Below are 17,072 nucleotides of genomic sequence, written 5' to 3' on the forward strand. Positions count from 1 at the left end.
GCATGGGGGGAAAAAAAAAAGAAGAAAAAAAAAAAAAGAAGAGTCTCACAGGAAAAAACCCATACATCATTAATGAAGGCTCTGAAGCATTTTGAAAGGGTTGCTTTGCCATTTTTCTTTTTAAGAATCCAATAAGGGGGTTCCAACAACCACGCAACTATCAAGTTTTGTCAATAAGGTTTCATGAACACATGATTCCCCGTTATGGCATATTAAAAATGTTAATCATTCAGTGTGTCTGTACTTAAGTCTAAAGAGAAAACCAGTTATATTATTTAGAGACACTAAGAATTTATTGGTTTTTCCTACAGAGAAAGTGAGTGCTATGAATGTGTCACATCAGTTATGTACGTAGTGAAAAAGTTTTAGAAGCAGAAACTATATTTTGTTGCAATCAAAGCAACATAAGTAAGTAGCTAGCATTTTTCATTTATTTTCTATTAGAGTGGCAGCAAGTTTACAACTTTCAATCATAAATATAATACAAGGATTGGTTTTGCCTGCTGTATCATACTGTCACTTTAATTTTTAAAGAAGAGGTTTTAGAAATGAAAATACTTTTAAAAAATCATGATAAAAAGTTAAATAGGTGGCTCTGGTCTGGATTCAGAAGGGGTCACTGCTTTGAAAATGGAACTGCTTGAAAGTGCTCAAAATTTATTTTGTTTCTTTGACAGTTTTGCACTTAAGGTGAAAGGAGCTGCTGACGTCAATCCCATTTGATAGGCAGTGATTCTCCACTGTATCTGACATTAATTAATTCTCTTTTTAGCAGGGTCAACAATCAGAGCAAAGACTAAATAAATCAGGAATACCTTTGTGGAAATCAATGAAGTTACACTGGTGAAAAGTAAGCATGAGAGCAGAAAGAACCCCAATAAATGTAGTACATTATTCATTTCACTTAATTGCTGTGGAAAATAAGTGCCTTTGAACTTACTAAGCCATTAGCAGAAGACACTCAACTGTCTTAAAGAAAAGGGTGATTAATACTTAAGTGTTTCTCTGCATCCCAAAGACATCATATGAAATGATGATCCCACCACTGGGAGCTTTCACCACTGGACAGCAGTTGAACTGTTTCAAAGAATCAGGTGGGAAGGAGGAAAAGACATGTTTCCTGGAATTCAGATTAAAACAAGGCTTTGATTTTGCAATTAGTCTGCAATATACTAATAGACTCTGTGAAAGAATATCTAAGATGCAAATAAATTCAATTATCTTTAGGTGTTACATCTCCTTTCAACTCATTTTGCTACCTGTGAGGAAAGTCTTGTCCTTCTGCTCACTCTAGCTACACCACTTACTCTGGTCTACCTTTGCCATGCTCCATATGCAGAGGTGGACCTGATCCTCAGGCCATACAGTTCTTTTTAGAGAGAGTTGTGACCTGAACCTTTGAAATAAGGTCTCTCACATTCTGTAATCAAGATGCAACTGCAGAAGCCAAGACACTACATAGCTTTATCCTGTGTCATTTTTAAAATCTAGGACACATTGTTATAATGAAGATATTCCAAGTTACCAGTGAACCTAGCCCTTGAAGAAGATTTGTTTTCAAATCAGTGCAAAATTAAGGAAGGTTCCTTGTTATGTCATATGGATTGCAAAATCATTGTCAGTAGGAAAGAACTTCCCTTTTACAGGACCACTACCTGTATGATGTTAAGAAGATAGTTTTAAACTATTAAATTTGATTTCTTATACCACTAGTCTGGTTTTATGCTCTTCAACATTTCCAGTTGATTTAACTGAAATTATTTTAAATATTTGTAAATTAATAATGAATTCATGTGTCTTTAGGTCCATAATATCTGAATTTGCATCTGAATGTCTTTAAAATTCTGAGAAAATTAAACCTCCTGTTCTATTTCTGTATTATGAGTTTTTCAATGCATCTAGATCAATACAAAATACTTCTTGATTGTTTGTCAAATCTATAATTTGTAGACACAACACATTCATCTTAGGGAAACTAAATAATTAGGTCATATAGAGAAGTTTTTCAGAAATGAAAGTTTCCCAATGTGTTACAGGTATCTCAAGTCTACTGCATAATATCAGTTACTGCAGATTTTATAAGAAGGAAAAAAAAATTGAATAGCTATTTATGGCAATTAAAATATTTCATGCAGTGTTTGACAGTCCATGTTCACTCTTGGTTCACCAGAGGGCAAACCAGTGCATAACACAGGAATGTTCAGGGACTTTTACCTGTATTGCAGGGCAGAATTTAGAGAACTGTGATCCATGTGTACAATTAGTAATGTAATTTCATTGTTTTATTTCCATTAATAGAAACATTGACATAGACCATCTAGACTAAGTGTAGCTTAATTGGTTAATTACCTTTCTGAATAAAAAATATGGGAGTTAATAAGTAGTCAAAAGAAGATGGAAAAAGACCCAATATGCCACCCAGTTTTGTTCTTTTCCTGCTGTGTTAAATATTGATCTGTCTGAATCCCAGCATAGCATAAAGGCATAAACTGACACATTTTGACCGCTGTTTACATTAAGAAGGTTATGAACCTTGGAGTATGAAAAACCTGATTTTTTTCCAGAAAAAAATCATAGAACGATATAATCATCCCCCCTGCTCAAAGCAGGGTCACCTACAGCAGGTTGCTTAGGACCGTGTCCCATTAGGTTTTGAATATCCCCAGGGATGGAAACTCCACAGCCACTCTGGGCAACCTGTGCCAGTGTTTGATCATGCTTGCAGTAAAAAAACTTTTTCTTACGTTTAAATGTAATTTCCTGTATTACAGCTTGTGCCCAATAGCTGTATGTGAGATAGTCCAATAGAATAAGGAATGTAGAAAGACTGTAGTCTAAGAGGAAGTATTTTTTGGACCAAGATATAAGAGGTTTCTAAAAGGAAAGCTATCATAATATCTGTGATTTGAGCCAAATATCTACTTAGGGTTTTTTAGATAATTCTACAATGGCCATTATAATATTTTCTAAGTGTATGTGTGTCTACATTATCAAAAAAGTCAGCTCCCTCATTTACTCCAAGTCCCAATCTTTTCATCATACACTCCACGTATGTACAGCCTCATACTGAAGCGCTCTTTCAGAGTAAAGCAGTTAGACCTTTCTGGGATTAAGCTTGATTGCAATTCTGAGAACAGTTGCTCTGGTGGGCTGTAAAACACTTCTCACATTATTTCAAGCATAGAATCATAGAATCATAGAATCGTTTAGTTTGGAAAAGACCTTTAAGATCATTGAGTCCAACCATTAACCTAACACTGCCAAGTCTACCACTAAACCATGTCCCTGAGCACCACATCTACACATCTTTTAAATACCTCCAGGGATGGTGACTCAACCACTTCCCTGGGCAGCCTGTTCCAATGCCTGACAACCCTCTCAGTAAAGAAATTTTTCCTACTATCCAATCTAAATCTCCCCTGGTGCCACTTGAGGCCGTTTCGTCTCATCCTATCGCTTGTTACTTGGGAGAAGAGACTGACCCCCACCTTGTTACAACCTCCTTTCAGGTAGTTGTAGAGAGTGGTAAAGTCTCCCCTCAGATTCCTTTTCTCCAGGCTAAACAGCCCGGGTTCCCTCAGCTGCTCCTCACAGGACTTGTGGTCCAGGCCTCCCACTGACTTGGTTGCCCTTCTCTGGACACGCTCCAGCACCTCCATGTCTTTCCTGTAGTGAGGGGCCCAAAACTGAACACAGGACTCGAGTTGCGGCCTCACCAGTGCCGAGTACAGGGGGACAATCACCTCCCTGCTCCTGCTGGCCACACTATTTCTGATGCAGGCCAGGATGCTGTTGGCCTTCTTGGCCACCTGGGCACACTGCTGGCTCATATCCAACCAGAACCCCCAGGTCTTTTTCTGCCGGGCAGCTTTCCAGCCACTGTTCCCCAAGCCTGTAGCGTTGTATGGGGTTGTTGTGATCGAAGTGCAGGACCCAGCACTTGGCCTTGTTGAACCTCATACAGTTGTCCTCGGCCCATTGATCCAGCCTGTCCAGATCCCTCTGTAGAGCCTTCCTACCCTCCAGCAGGTCAACACTCCTGACCAACTTGGTGCTGTCTGCAAACTTACTGAGGGTGTACTCAATCCCCTTGTCCAGATCATTGATAAAGATATTAAACAGAACTGGCCCCAATACTGAGCCCTGGAGAACACCACCTGTGACCAGCTGCCAACTGGATTTAATTCCATTCACCACCACTCTTTAGGCCCAGCCATCTAGCCAATTTTTTACCTAGCTGTTGTGGTTTAGCCGCAGGCAGCAGCTAAACACCACACAGCTGCTCGCTCATTCTCCCCCACCTGGTAGGATGGGGGAGAGAATCAGAAAAAAAAAGTAAAACTCGTGGGTTGAGATAAAGATGGTTTAATGGGACTGAAAGGAAGAAAATAATAATGGTAATGATAATAATAACAATACAACAATAAAAATATGACAATAATAATAATAATAAAAGAATTGGAACATACAAAACAAGTGAGGCACAATGCAATTGATCACCACTTGCTGACCGATGCCCAGTTAGTTCCCAAGCAGCGATCCACTCCCCCCCAGCCAACCCCTCCCAATTTATATATTGGGCATGATGTCACATGGTATGGAATACCCCTTTGGCCAGTTTGGGTCAGCCACCCTGGCTGTGTCCTGTGCCAACTTCTTGTGCCTCTCCAGCCTCCTTATTGGCTGGGCATGAGAAGCTGAAAAATTCTTGACTTAGTATAAACACTACATAGCAACAACTGAAAACATCAGTGTGTTATCAACATTCTTCTCATACTAAATCCAAAACATAACACTATACCAGCTACTAGAAAGAAAATTAACTCTATCCCAGCCAAAATCAGGACACCAGCGAAGAGTATACCTGCCAAGCTATGAGCAGCCAGTTTGTCCAGGAGAACGCTGTGGGAAATGATGTCAAAGGCTTCACTAAAGTCCAGGTACACAACACCCACAGTTTTTCTCTCATCCACTGAGTGGGTCACCCTGTCATAGAAGGACGTCAGGTTAGTCAAGTAGGACCTGCCTTTCATGAACCCACCCAGGCTGACTGGGCCTGATCACCTGGTTGTCCTGTACGTGCTGTTTGATGGCACTCAGGATGATCTGCTCCCTAACATTCCCTGGCACCGAGGTCAGACTGACAGGCCTGTAGTTCACGGTATCCTCCTTCTGACCCTTCTTGTAGATGGGTGTCACATTTGCTAAGTTCCAGTCACCTGGGATCTCCCTGGTTTGCCAGGACTGCTGATAAATGGTTGAAAGTGCCTTGGTGAGCACTTCCACCAGCTCCCTCAGTACCCTTGGGTGGATCCCATCTGGCCCAATGGACTTGTGTATGTTTAAGTGTCGCTAACTATATCCCCTTGGATTATGGGGGCTTCATTCTGCTCCCTGTCCCTGTCCTCCAGCTCAGCAGGCTGGGTACCCACAGAACAACTGGTCTTACCATTAAAGACTGAAGCAAAGAAGGCATTAAGTACCTCAGCCTTCTTCTCAGCCTTTGTCACTTTGTTTGCCTTTCACATCCAATAAAGGATGGAGATTGTCCTTAGCCCTACTTTTGCTGGTGATATATTTGTAGAAACTTTTTTTTATTCTCTTTTACAGCAGTAGCCAGATTAAGTTCTAGCTGGGCTTTGGCCCTTCTAATTTTCTCCCTGCATAGCCTCATGACATCCTTGTAGTCCTCCTGAGTTGCCTGCCCCTTCTTCCAAAGGTCATAAATACTCCTTCCCCCCACCCGTCCCCGAGTTCCAGCCAAATCTCTCTGTTCAGCCAGGCTGGTCTTCTTCCCTGCCGGCTCATCTTTTGGCACACGGGGATGACCTGCTCTTGCACCTTTAAGATTTCCTTCTTGAAGAATGTCCAGCCTTCCTGGACTCCTTTACCCTTCAGAACTGCCTCCCAAAGGACTCTGTCAACCAAGCCCCTAAACAGGCCAAATTCTGCCCTCCAGAAGTCCAAGATAGCAGTTCTGCTACTCCCCCTCCTTACTTCCCCAAGAATCAAAAACTCTATCATTTCATACCACTATGCCAAAGATGGTCTCCGACCATCATATCACCTAAAGTCCTTCTCTGTTTGGTCGAGGGGGGTGCCTCCCCTAGCTGGCTCACTCACCAGCTGTGTCAGGAAGTTCTCTTCCACACACTCCAGGAACCTCCTAGACTGTTTCTTCTCTGCTGTGTTGTATTTCCAGCAGACACCTGGTAAGTTGAAGCCTCCCCAAGTCCCCCCAGTTGAACCAGAAAAACAAACAAACAAACAAGCCAGACAACCATTCAACTGAAACAAACAAACAAAACCCCCACAGGAGTGCTAGCAGAAATCCAGCTCAAGTAGTACACAGTTTAGATGCAACCAGTTTGCTCTTGAAGCAGTTAGCTCTAATCTACATGAACATGAGCCATTCAGAATCACTTAATTTGGGGATCAAGGACAGGTATGAACATCCTAAGAAGTGTAGGTGTAGCTGTAGAAATATCAGGTGTCAAGAAAGCCTTGAGATTTGGAATTTTTCTCTTATAAGAGTAGCAATTCTTGCTGAAGTCAAGGGGATCGCCTTGTATTCTGCTAGGGAAGATCAGACCCAAACAGGATGATGGTAAGGTCCTTTGTGTAAACTGGCACATCCTGTGGGGTGTATGAGTGAGGCAGCAAAACAGCATGAAAGAGAAAGATTGCAGAGGAACTGTTTTGAAATATAATTCAAGATAACTCTGTTCCTATGCTTGTTATCATCATTCCTACAGGTTTTCTAAGGATAATAAATTTTAGTTTTATGCAATGACTTTTTTAACGTCTTTTTTACTTGGATAGCATTGCCAGTGTAATATTGCTAGGTTTCAAAGAATCTGAGAATCAACAGTTGTTACTTGTAGTTATTGCTGACTGTTTTATGCAAAGGAATGGACTTTACTGTCAAAGACAGGTGGGTTTTCATTTGGGAGCCATTTACATGCTTGAAGTGTCCCAGGATAAAGACACTGTGAAGAGGAGGCACTGCAGTTTCACCCCAAGACAAGATCACCAATGTTACACTACACTTCAAACTCATGTTGCCTGATTGATTATAAAAAAAATTAAACCATGTCTTCCCAGTGGTTTTGCTTTAGAGCAAGGTAATATGTTAGTTGCTCCAAGTGAAAAACACTTACCTTTTGAGCAGTGAGCCCAAGACTAATGTGTCTGCAAGGTCTTGGAAGAGAGACATTGGGAAGAAATTGAGAAGAGACACAAGAGAGAAGAAAGTCATTGCAGTACATCTCAGGTGGTAATATACCCTTCTCTAATCCCTGAACTGTGTTGCTTCAGGAAGTTTTTCACAGAGACGACGATGGTGGCATTGTTGCCTGGGAAGTGTTGCAACAGTCTGTTGTTTCTAAACCTGGAATCTTTTAACTTTACCTTCAGCACCTCTCTGAGGCACCCAAGTTAGGGATGGAACTGCTTTGGGTTCACTGAAGAGTCAGCAGAAGGAAGTAGGCAGCTGGAGATCTTGCCTTCTGCATTGTTTTCCTATAAGTACTTTTCTCTTTTACTTTGCCTCTATGGGGTGAGTGGGGGACATCAGTTAAGTGTCTAAAATTAAATGAAAGAAAAGCAAACAAAGCTTTGAATGGTTTCCAGTCCCCCCAAATAAGAGTGCTCCGTATTATAATCTGTCCATTCTTTCTGTATTGACAGTTGTCTAAAATTACCTGTATGTTTTCCCCAGTGCCTGAAGGTCATTGAACCAGTGAAATGGCAGCGTTGGAAGAAGTTTAGGGAAACAAAATCAATTTGCAACCTTTTGCCAAAAAGATGATTTTTTTTTTTTACTAAATTAAAAGCAAAAGAAACTCTTAAACTTTCTAACTAAATAATTTTGAACTAAAATAATAATAATAAAAAAATTAAAAAAATATTGAGCTTGTGGAGAAGTTGTGGGTTTTGGCTAATGACATAACAAGACATTACTTTCTTCAGACAGAGACTTGCATTATCATTGCTAACTTCTAATGAAATGGTATTGGAACTGTATGTTTATTGGCAACTGTGAAATTTCTGCTTTGGGGGAATAACTTGTGGCATTTACTACCAAGAAAAGAAAGGTGAGCGAAAGAGATCACTGTTTAAAAATGAAAATTATCTTATTTTCTTTGTATTTTAATCACATGCTATTGTGAACAATGTTTGTATGCTTTAGTGATTCCCAAATCCTTTCTGTTTCCTTGCCTTAACTCATACTTGCAGATGAGAATCAGATAAAATTTATCCCCTTTCCTGTGATGGCAGATGCAAAGGGTGCCATTGTCTGCTCTAGCTTTAACAGCCAGAATAAAATCAACAGCTCAGTCCTGTAATGAAGAAAACAGTGGGAGTTTTTTCAGTCACCTGTGTAGGCACTAGATGGTGATTAGGATCCACATATATCCCAGGCTGGCCCCTGGTTGATACCTCTCCTTCCAAAACCATCCCTGTGATCTATGTATCTTCTAGTGCTCTGCTGAAATCATGGTAATATCTCACTTCTAACTCCATGTAGAATCAAACAAAACAAAAATTGCACAAAGCAGAGAGCAACGCTAAGTCAAAGCAAGTCTGCCCAGGTCTGGAAAACCATCCAGCTCTATAACGTGGTGCTCTGCTTGGTCTAATCTGTCTGTCGAGGGTGTTGGCGAAGGCTGAGCAGCAGAGGAGCCAAGAGATGCGCTCTGCCTTGTGGAGCTGTGTTTTGAAATGTTTGATAAATAACAGGGAGAAATATTGCTTGCCTAAAGGACCTGAAAAGGTTATGAGTTTGAAGTGCTATGTAAGAAGTTCAATTTCTTGAACTTTTTTGAGTATTTTTGTCGCTGAAGCTCAGTTCCTGATATACAGTATCTACAGTGGGATTCATAAAAGGACTGGATGTTTATACATAAACTGAGAACAGTTGTATGTTAGTACTGTGTACAGGTTAATTGCCTAAAAGATAGTTACAAGCAAGGGCAGGAATTTCACCAGCTTCACTGAAACCTGCCTGCATCACTTGGGTTTAAACAGAACAAGAATTCAAAAAGTGCAAATTCAATGAAACTCAGCTTTCAGCTTTCCCTAACACTGCCGAATGAAGTATCCATGGAAGTTTCTCACAGGAGTTTCAAAGGACTCAGAAATGCACATTCATATGTTGCTTGGATTTCAACCACGCCCTTAGGTCCTAACACAAAATTGGGTCCTGTTGTGTCTGGTATTGAAGAACCTCACAGGAAAGTATAGCTCATATACTGTGTTGCTCTGTCTGTCCAGTCTGTAGTTAACTGTTCAACTCATTTACTAACACTTATTAAACCAACATGTTTGTTGATTCCTACATGTTTCTATAATTGCCAGATTACAGCAACGGTTGTATGAAAGAAATCCTAACAGAAAATGAAGCCAAATATCCTTTTGAGCTCATTATCAAATCTCAGAGTAACTCTAAAAGCTCTAACAGCTACCAGAAGAATGATGTCATAATAATATTCTGTGGTCCTTTGTAGCTACTTCTAAGACTTCAGAATGATGCATCATCATTACTTATTATTTAGATTTCAGAAGAATCCACAATGTGCTAAATGCTTCTTCAGTACAGGTGAAAACAAGTCCTTACCCAAAAAAGGGCAAGGTCTAAGAAAAAAATGATGAAGGAAACAGAGGGAGATATTTTACTTACTCTTAGATAGCTCTGCTACAACTTAGACAATCTTTTTTTCATTCACAAAGAAACTGAGATACAGTTTCACTGGGCCCTTTTTCACTTATACTCAATCTCTTTTTTCAACCCATGTTCACTCATGGGATAAATGAGACCGATAAGCAAAAAGGATTAAATAGCATGGTCTGAACTCCACTGAAATCAATAAAAGACTTTCTGCTAACTTCAGTCAGCTACAGACTGTGCTTTAATCAGCCAGGTGCATTTAAGTGCCACCATTTCCTTTAAATTAATTTTAAATACAGAAAAAAAAAATTATTATAATTGGCCCAGATTCTATTTCTGGGACATCCAATTTTGGAACACTACAGCCTGAAATATCTCCCTAAAAAAAAGATGAGTGTTTTGTGCATTGGAGAGGAATGGGAGTCAGACAAGCATATAACTCTACTTATACTATTAAACTTTGTTCAATAATATTAGCTATCTGTCTCTGATTTCTTCAGACTATAAACTGCTTGTCCCCATACTCTTCTAAAGCAATTAGCACTTTGCTGACACTTTGAATTATTAATATTATTGTTGTTATTAATATTAATTTCAAACGGTGGCAAGACAAATTGGGTGTCCTTCATACAGAAAGTGAGGCATATGTTTTGACTGTCATCAGTGGGACCTTTTGCCGTGTTTGCGATTTGAAGTATACTGTTGATATCAGCACAAATACCAATACCAATACCAGTACTGCTGATAATTGTTGTGATGGCCAAGTGTCCCATCTGGCAAGTGAGAGCAGATCTTAGCTCTGCACGTAGGAGTGCATATTATTTAATATGTATTATTTCATGCACTATGTGAGGCTGTAAAATTGTAATTGAACTGTATGGAGAACACGTCCCTCATCTCTGAGTGCATTCTAATTCTGCAGAAATCCTCCAAAAGACAGCAAGAAATTTTAAGATCCTTAGGACTAAGTGAATTTCTGAATGAATAGTATGAGTAGAAAATGCAGGACATCCTCTCTCCTACTCACTAAAAAAAAGTCAGAAACTCAAATAGACTGGATGCTTTGACACCTTCCTCTCCTGGCTGGAAATACTGTAGCCCAGTGACTCCATGGAATTAGGTGTTTTTCCTCAGAAACATCAGGGGGAACAGGCACATCTGTGGGCAGTCCTTCTGAAATCTGAATCATATCTGATAGATTTTCCTCAGAACCAAAAGGTAAGCAGTCTGCTAGGCTTCAAATATCTTATTTGCTTTTTTCTTTAAGGAAATGGAAACCACCAATATCTGTTTTTTCCTTTTAAGCTTGATCATCTTCTTTTCTCATTTTGTGCACCAACAATGATATTTTTCCTCACTTTAATTCTAGAATAAAAAAGCCCTGTATGATTTCATTTCAAACCATGGCAGGGATGAGTGATGGATTCTAATATTGCCGATAACATACATAGACTCACATATCTATTAAACGCCATACTAAAATCCTACAAATAATAGTTTTTCCTTCTTGTCACTCACAAGGCCAACAACCGTGATTTTCCATGTGGAAGTGTAAGAAGTATATTTCCTCCTCTTCTCTAATTCATGCCCCTCATCTCCTTTTGCTGTAGTAGGACAGGCACAAAAGCCTGAAAGCACAATACAGTCCCTTTTGCACTCTCTTCTGTTCTGCTCTACAAAAGCATCTTGCAGATGCACCTTGAATCCTGTGTCTATCTCACTGAGGATCTTTCCACAGCTGGGTAACTATGACCCTTAGAGAGGACAAGAAACTGAATGTACTATATGTGGAATATACGGAATAGAACACTATTAGTACACTGTCACTGTTAGTATCCTTGCCCTCTTGAATAGATAGTGTCAATGTCTACCTGGGGATGGATGACTCAAGCTCGGTGGGTGTGCAGATGATGGTTGAGGCTTATGTGCATGGAACACCTTTTATTCCATGATTCAGCCTCACCTTCGGTTTGCCAGTATGGCTGTGGCTGCAGCTTCTGACACATCCTTCCCCTTAGATGATTTTCCTGTATGAGGTCATGCTGCTTCTGTTCAAAAAGACATTGCAGAGAGATGCCTTCACTCTTTCTGGAGTCCCATCTTTGCCCATATTTGCTCTTAAAGTCCTCACAAACTGTAATAAAGGACAGCAATTTCCACAAAAACTTGTGCATGCAGGAAGCCACTCTGGAAACAGGAGGCAGTGTCATTTTTATCTTTACCAAGTGCTGCAGTCTCATACGGGCTCCAGTTAGTCTCTGTCATTGCAAGGCAATTTCTGACAACCATTCAGTAAATTGATGCTCAAATAGAAGATAGTCACTGAAATTGCCAGGACTCAGTCATAGGAGATCTGGTGGTCAGTCTCTGATTTGTCTTTTGATGAGACAAACCAGCTCCAGCCAGAATCTGGACGTTTGATTTGTAACTGTTCAAGGCTAGCCTGCAGAGGGAAATCCTCCCAAACCTCTCCATCACCACTTTTTAGGCTACAGGTGTTGTCTTTAACAGCACTGAAGGAACTGTTGTGCTAAACAGCCTGGCATGAAAGAGAAGTTTATTATTTAAAGACACCTGTGTTGTAAGCTGTAGGCAAGGGTTTTGCCAGTTGTATCTGGTGTCCCCGTGATCTAGCAGCAATATAACCCTGTAGAGACAAGTCCCATAGACAAGTTTTGAATTACCCTACTACCTTGTGCTTTCTTAATGAAACATTAGCACCTTTGGGACTTGACAAGCTTCATCCAAGATTACTTCAGCACAGGTAGTATGAAGAAAGCAAGCTGAAAGACAGAAATATGTTTTGATATTTATTTTAATTCCAGAATAACAGATCTGTTCTAATTAGAGAGGTACCTTCCAGGCAGATGTTCAAGTCACATGGGAATTTGTATGCCAAATACAAGATTAATGGGCTCACATGCTAATGAAGCACTCTTTCACTTCCCATGCCAGAGAATAAAAGCACCAGCCCTTCAATGGTGAGGCTGAAGCTACATCATTCCTTATCTGCAAAGGTTTATTCCTGTGGGATTCTTCAGAGATTATATCACTGATTCATCAAACAATCTTTTTAGCTTTATCCTTTTCATGCTATAGTAAAGGGTTTAGCCCTTTTCTCCTCACATAGCCAAAACTCATAATTTGCATGTCTGGGGTATATAGAACCATTGCTCTGAGGAGCATTTTCATCCTGCTTCTGATGAGGCACTAAACAGAAAACACTTCCCCTAAACAAATGAGTACTGGCTTGGTTATAAGAAATGACATTTCAGTCTGCTCCTGCTAATAGATGAAGAGTCAATTTAGTGCCGAAAAATAGCAAGTTGCCGGTCTATATGAAAGGTTTTGGGGTTTGTTTTCTTTCAGTGGTAGGTAAGCTGACTGAGATTCTATCTCCCCCATGAAAAAGGCCTTTATTTTGTGTTATTAAATGAAAGCTGAGCTTATCACTGACATCACAGGCTAGTCCTAATGGCTTTTACAATGGCCCTAATGGCCAGCCTGAGAGACTCCCTGGGCCACATTCTCAGGCTGTATAAACTAATGAACAACCGGATTCTCTGTTTTTAGTACTTCCTTTCCCCCATGTGTCATTTTCTACCCTACAGCACACAGTTGTTTCCTGTGTCTGAGATGTGGCCTCCCAATTTTCATACAATTAATAATTTTTATACAAATTCCTGCTTGAAATCTCAAACCTCTAGGTACAGAAGGTTGGGTTCAAGGTGTTCATGAGTATAGCCTGATCTTCTCACCCATCTTTGCCTACACTTGTGTGTACGGCTATGCCTGAGGGTGATTTAGGAATTCCCTCCACCAGCTTATCATTGGTTTTGTAGAACCCAAATTACCTTCATTTTCTTTGAATTTTATGGAAAGGAAATAAAACATAATAATATATTGTTCCCAAAAGGGCAGTTGTGTAGTATAATCTGCATTTCTCTTCTATTTCAGGCTGCCTCAAGAGGACACTGTGTTGCCAAGGTTATACAGCTATAATCATCATGTATTTATGCAAAATAAGAACGATGTAATAGTGCAACGTTAAACATGACGAGATTATTAAAAGGAAAATACAGATGAACATAAGCCTTTTCTTCTAATACTTCCTTTCATAGGAGTTTAAACCAAAGCTTTAGTCAAACACCTGCATATATCCATTTCCTTATTAATTTACCAGCCTCGATAGACTAAGACAATTAGTGTCTCTGTACGTTTATTAAATACATTGATTTCTAGGTCACAAAATGTTCTTCATGAGAAATTGTCTTTTCAAATAAGCTCTAAAGGATCTGTATTTTGTAAACAGAAGTGCTCAAGCACTGAAGGGTTTATAGCTGGAACCAACCACACCACAACTACTAGCTCTTTGCATGTTTAACTGGTGTGTGTGGTATCTCCTAAGAAGGATCAAATCCCCTTAGCTCCCAATCAGTAGCAGTACTGAGCCCTGGATTTTTATTTTATGCCCTGAAAGTCCTTCCTGTATGGAGAAGAATGAGGATCAGACTGCCAGATTCAGTGGTTCCCATCTATACTGGCTCCAGGGATAGGGAAACACCCCTCTGTTCCCCAATTTGGGATGTGGACACAGGTCCACACTACTTTTTTGTAGATACAGTGGAGGGTCATTTTGCTGCCTTGCCCACGTAGGAACATAACAACATGTGGGAACACAAGGCCATCCCCAGATTTATACAGTTTTATAGTGTTGCATAACGTCAGAACAGATGAGCTGGATCAGGTCCAAACCCATCCAGCCTGGTATCCCATCTCTGCCTGTGACAAGGTGAGTGCCTGGGGAAGTATAGAGGAAAGTGGAAGCATACACTGGTATTTCCCCAAACAGCCTCCACTAGATGAACCTCAGGGGCCTCCTGTGCCAAGTCTGCTTTCTAGGTGTTTCCATTCATGGATTTATCTTCCTTGTTCATTCACTCCTTGAATCTAAGTGAGCTTTGAGCACCCATAGCATCCTGCAGCAGCAAGTTCCCCGCCTCAGTTACACATAGTGTGAAAAAAATACATCCTTTTGTTTGTGTTCAGTTTATATCTTGCTCATTTTGGTGAGCCACTGTTTTTATACTGGGATGAAATGGTGAGCAAACCATCTTTATGTACCATCTCAACACCACTCATAATTTCATAGGCATTTCTCTACCCCTCTACAATTGTTCCCTTTCCACAGCGATGTCACCTGGTTTATTTCATTCTTGCCTCTGTGGAAGCCTTTGCGGTCCTTTGCTTGTCCTTGTTGCTCCTCTCTAAACTTTTTCTAGTTTTCTGGCACCTGTTTTGAGATGGGGAGGATCAGAACTGCCTGTGTAAGGAGGATATAAAATCTGCCATGCCTCAATGTTCCTGAGAACAGAAAGCAAAAGCAAGGAATCGGCCCTTGCACAAGTCCCAACATCTTCATACAGGTTCTATCAGAATTTATTATCTTACTTTCCCAAAAGCAGTAGTTGTGCAACAGATTTGGTTGCCTTTCAGTCAGGTGTAACATGATTCCTGAATGTGTATGACTCCACACACCCAAGAAACCAGGCTGAGATTCCACATTATAATTTTTCAAGTTGCAAAGCTAGTTTAAAAGCAGCCTTTCCCTCCTATGTTGGTACTCAGATGTGGCAATTCAACCGCCTGGGCAACCATACTCAAAACTGGTTTAGTGAAATGACCTAAGCTAACAGACACTCTCTCCCACCCTTCCTCAAGTGTTGCTTTTCTTTGTTTATTAACCTGCATCACTCCAGCTGTCAGCAGCGATACCAATGAATGAATTAGCCTTGCTGAAGGACTGATAAGCTTCACCCCCCAGGGGTGGGGTAGCAGAGAATGGAATGAGCAGGTGAGAGCAAAAAAGGGAATGAAACTTCTTAAACTGGCTTTCCACCAGCAAAATCCTCGTGTGAAACCATGGTCTCAGAGGTGATGAGTAGCTGCACTGTTTTCATCTGTTGTGCTTTTCTCAGGGACGGATTCTGCAGGTGGGAGGGATTTGGGGGTTTTTCTGGGTTGAAAGGTTTTATCTTTGTGCAGGCAATGATGCTCTGAATTGTTTGTGATTTCTCAGGGATAGGCCCACTGCCTGAAACATCTGTTTTGCAACATAAACAAAACATCATACTCTCCCGCTCTTAAAAATAAAAATAAATTAACAGATTGAGAGAGAGAGCATAGAAGGATGGACAAAGAGGGGACGCTAATGAGCAGTGCAGGGGAAGACTGTTCTGTGACTGGGACAGCAAGCAGAGTTTTCAAAGTACAAGTCAGGAGCTGTAAGAAGCAAAGACTGGAGAAAACAGTAGGAAAATGCAATTCCAATCTCCCAGTGACATATTTAAATAGGTTCTGCCCTCCTTAAACTCCGGATTTGCTGCAGTTTACATCACTAATCCTCGCATTCCTCACATGCCAATCAAGCCTCTTAAGGGGGCACTTGGCCAGGGAGGTGGTCTGTGACTTGCCATTCCCCTGTGTGATAAGCAGAAAGTACTTGCACAGATATTATGTCCAATATGCCTTTTCGGCTGTCAGACAAACAGCAGCGTGTTCTCAACTGAATACACCCAGCCAGATCTTCTCCCAGTGCCAGTCTATACCTCACCTGATACCAGTTTATGCCAGGGAGGATCCGGCCAGATATTTTTCCAGTTCCCTCAGAAAGCCTTCAGTACAAAAGCAATACTTAGGAGCATTTCACACTCAGAAGCTGGTTGAGCTGTTTGTTGACATTTTCCACGAAAATTTCTGTCATAATTTAATTTATATTTAAAGATTTTTTTTTTTTTAAATTTGCATGTATATAATGAATTGTATGTGTTTCTGAATTAAAAACAAAGCCATGGAAATGCTAGCTCATGATTTATTTCAGTACAAAAGCTCTCAGTATAAGCATGTACAGAATCAGTTTACCTATATGAATATTCATATGTTTATAGCACGCAATATCAAAAGAAATAAAAGCAAGAACACTTAATGATTGCCTTAACACCCCTTTATAACCTAGCAAGCTAAAACCAGAGTGAACTTTGATTTGTTAATGTATTTCAATAACAAAACATTTTCCTTCCAAGCACATGATATTTGAGGAAATGTATTGGTTAAAAAAGTTTATGTTAAAAAAAGACGTCTTAGGAAAAGGTTAAAAATTACAGCATGAAAAATGAGAAGTTTCTGGAGACCAGGTAACTAAATATCAGAGGAACATGTTATCTTCATGGAGAAAATCTGAGTTTTAAGTGAAGCCAGAGGGGAACGGGTCACTCCGCGTGACCCTGAAGGCATGCTAAACAAGCCTAACTCCATTTCAGAATCCGTCATTGAGTGCTGCAGCGAGGTGCTTGAAATGGGGCTGTGTAGCTCGACAGTATTGTTTTCCATCTCCATTTTTCAC

The sequence above is a fragment of the Accipiter gentilis genome, chromosome 16 (genome assembly GCF_929443795.1).
Source record: "Accipiter gentilis chromosome 16, bAccGen1.1, whole genome shotgun sequence".
Taxonomy (NCBI): domain Eukaryota; kingdom Metazoa; phylum Chordata; class Aves; order Accipitriformes; family Accipitridae; genus Astur; species Astur gentilis.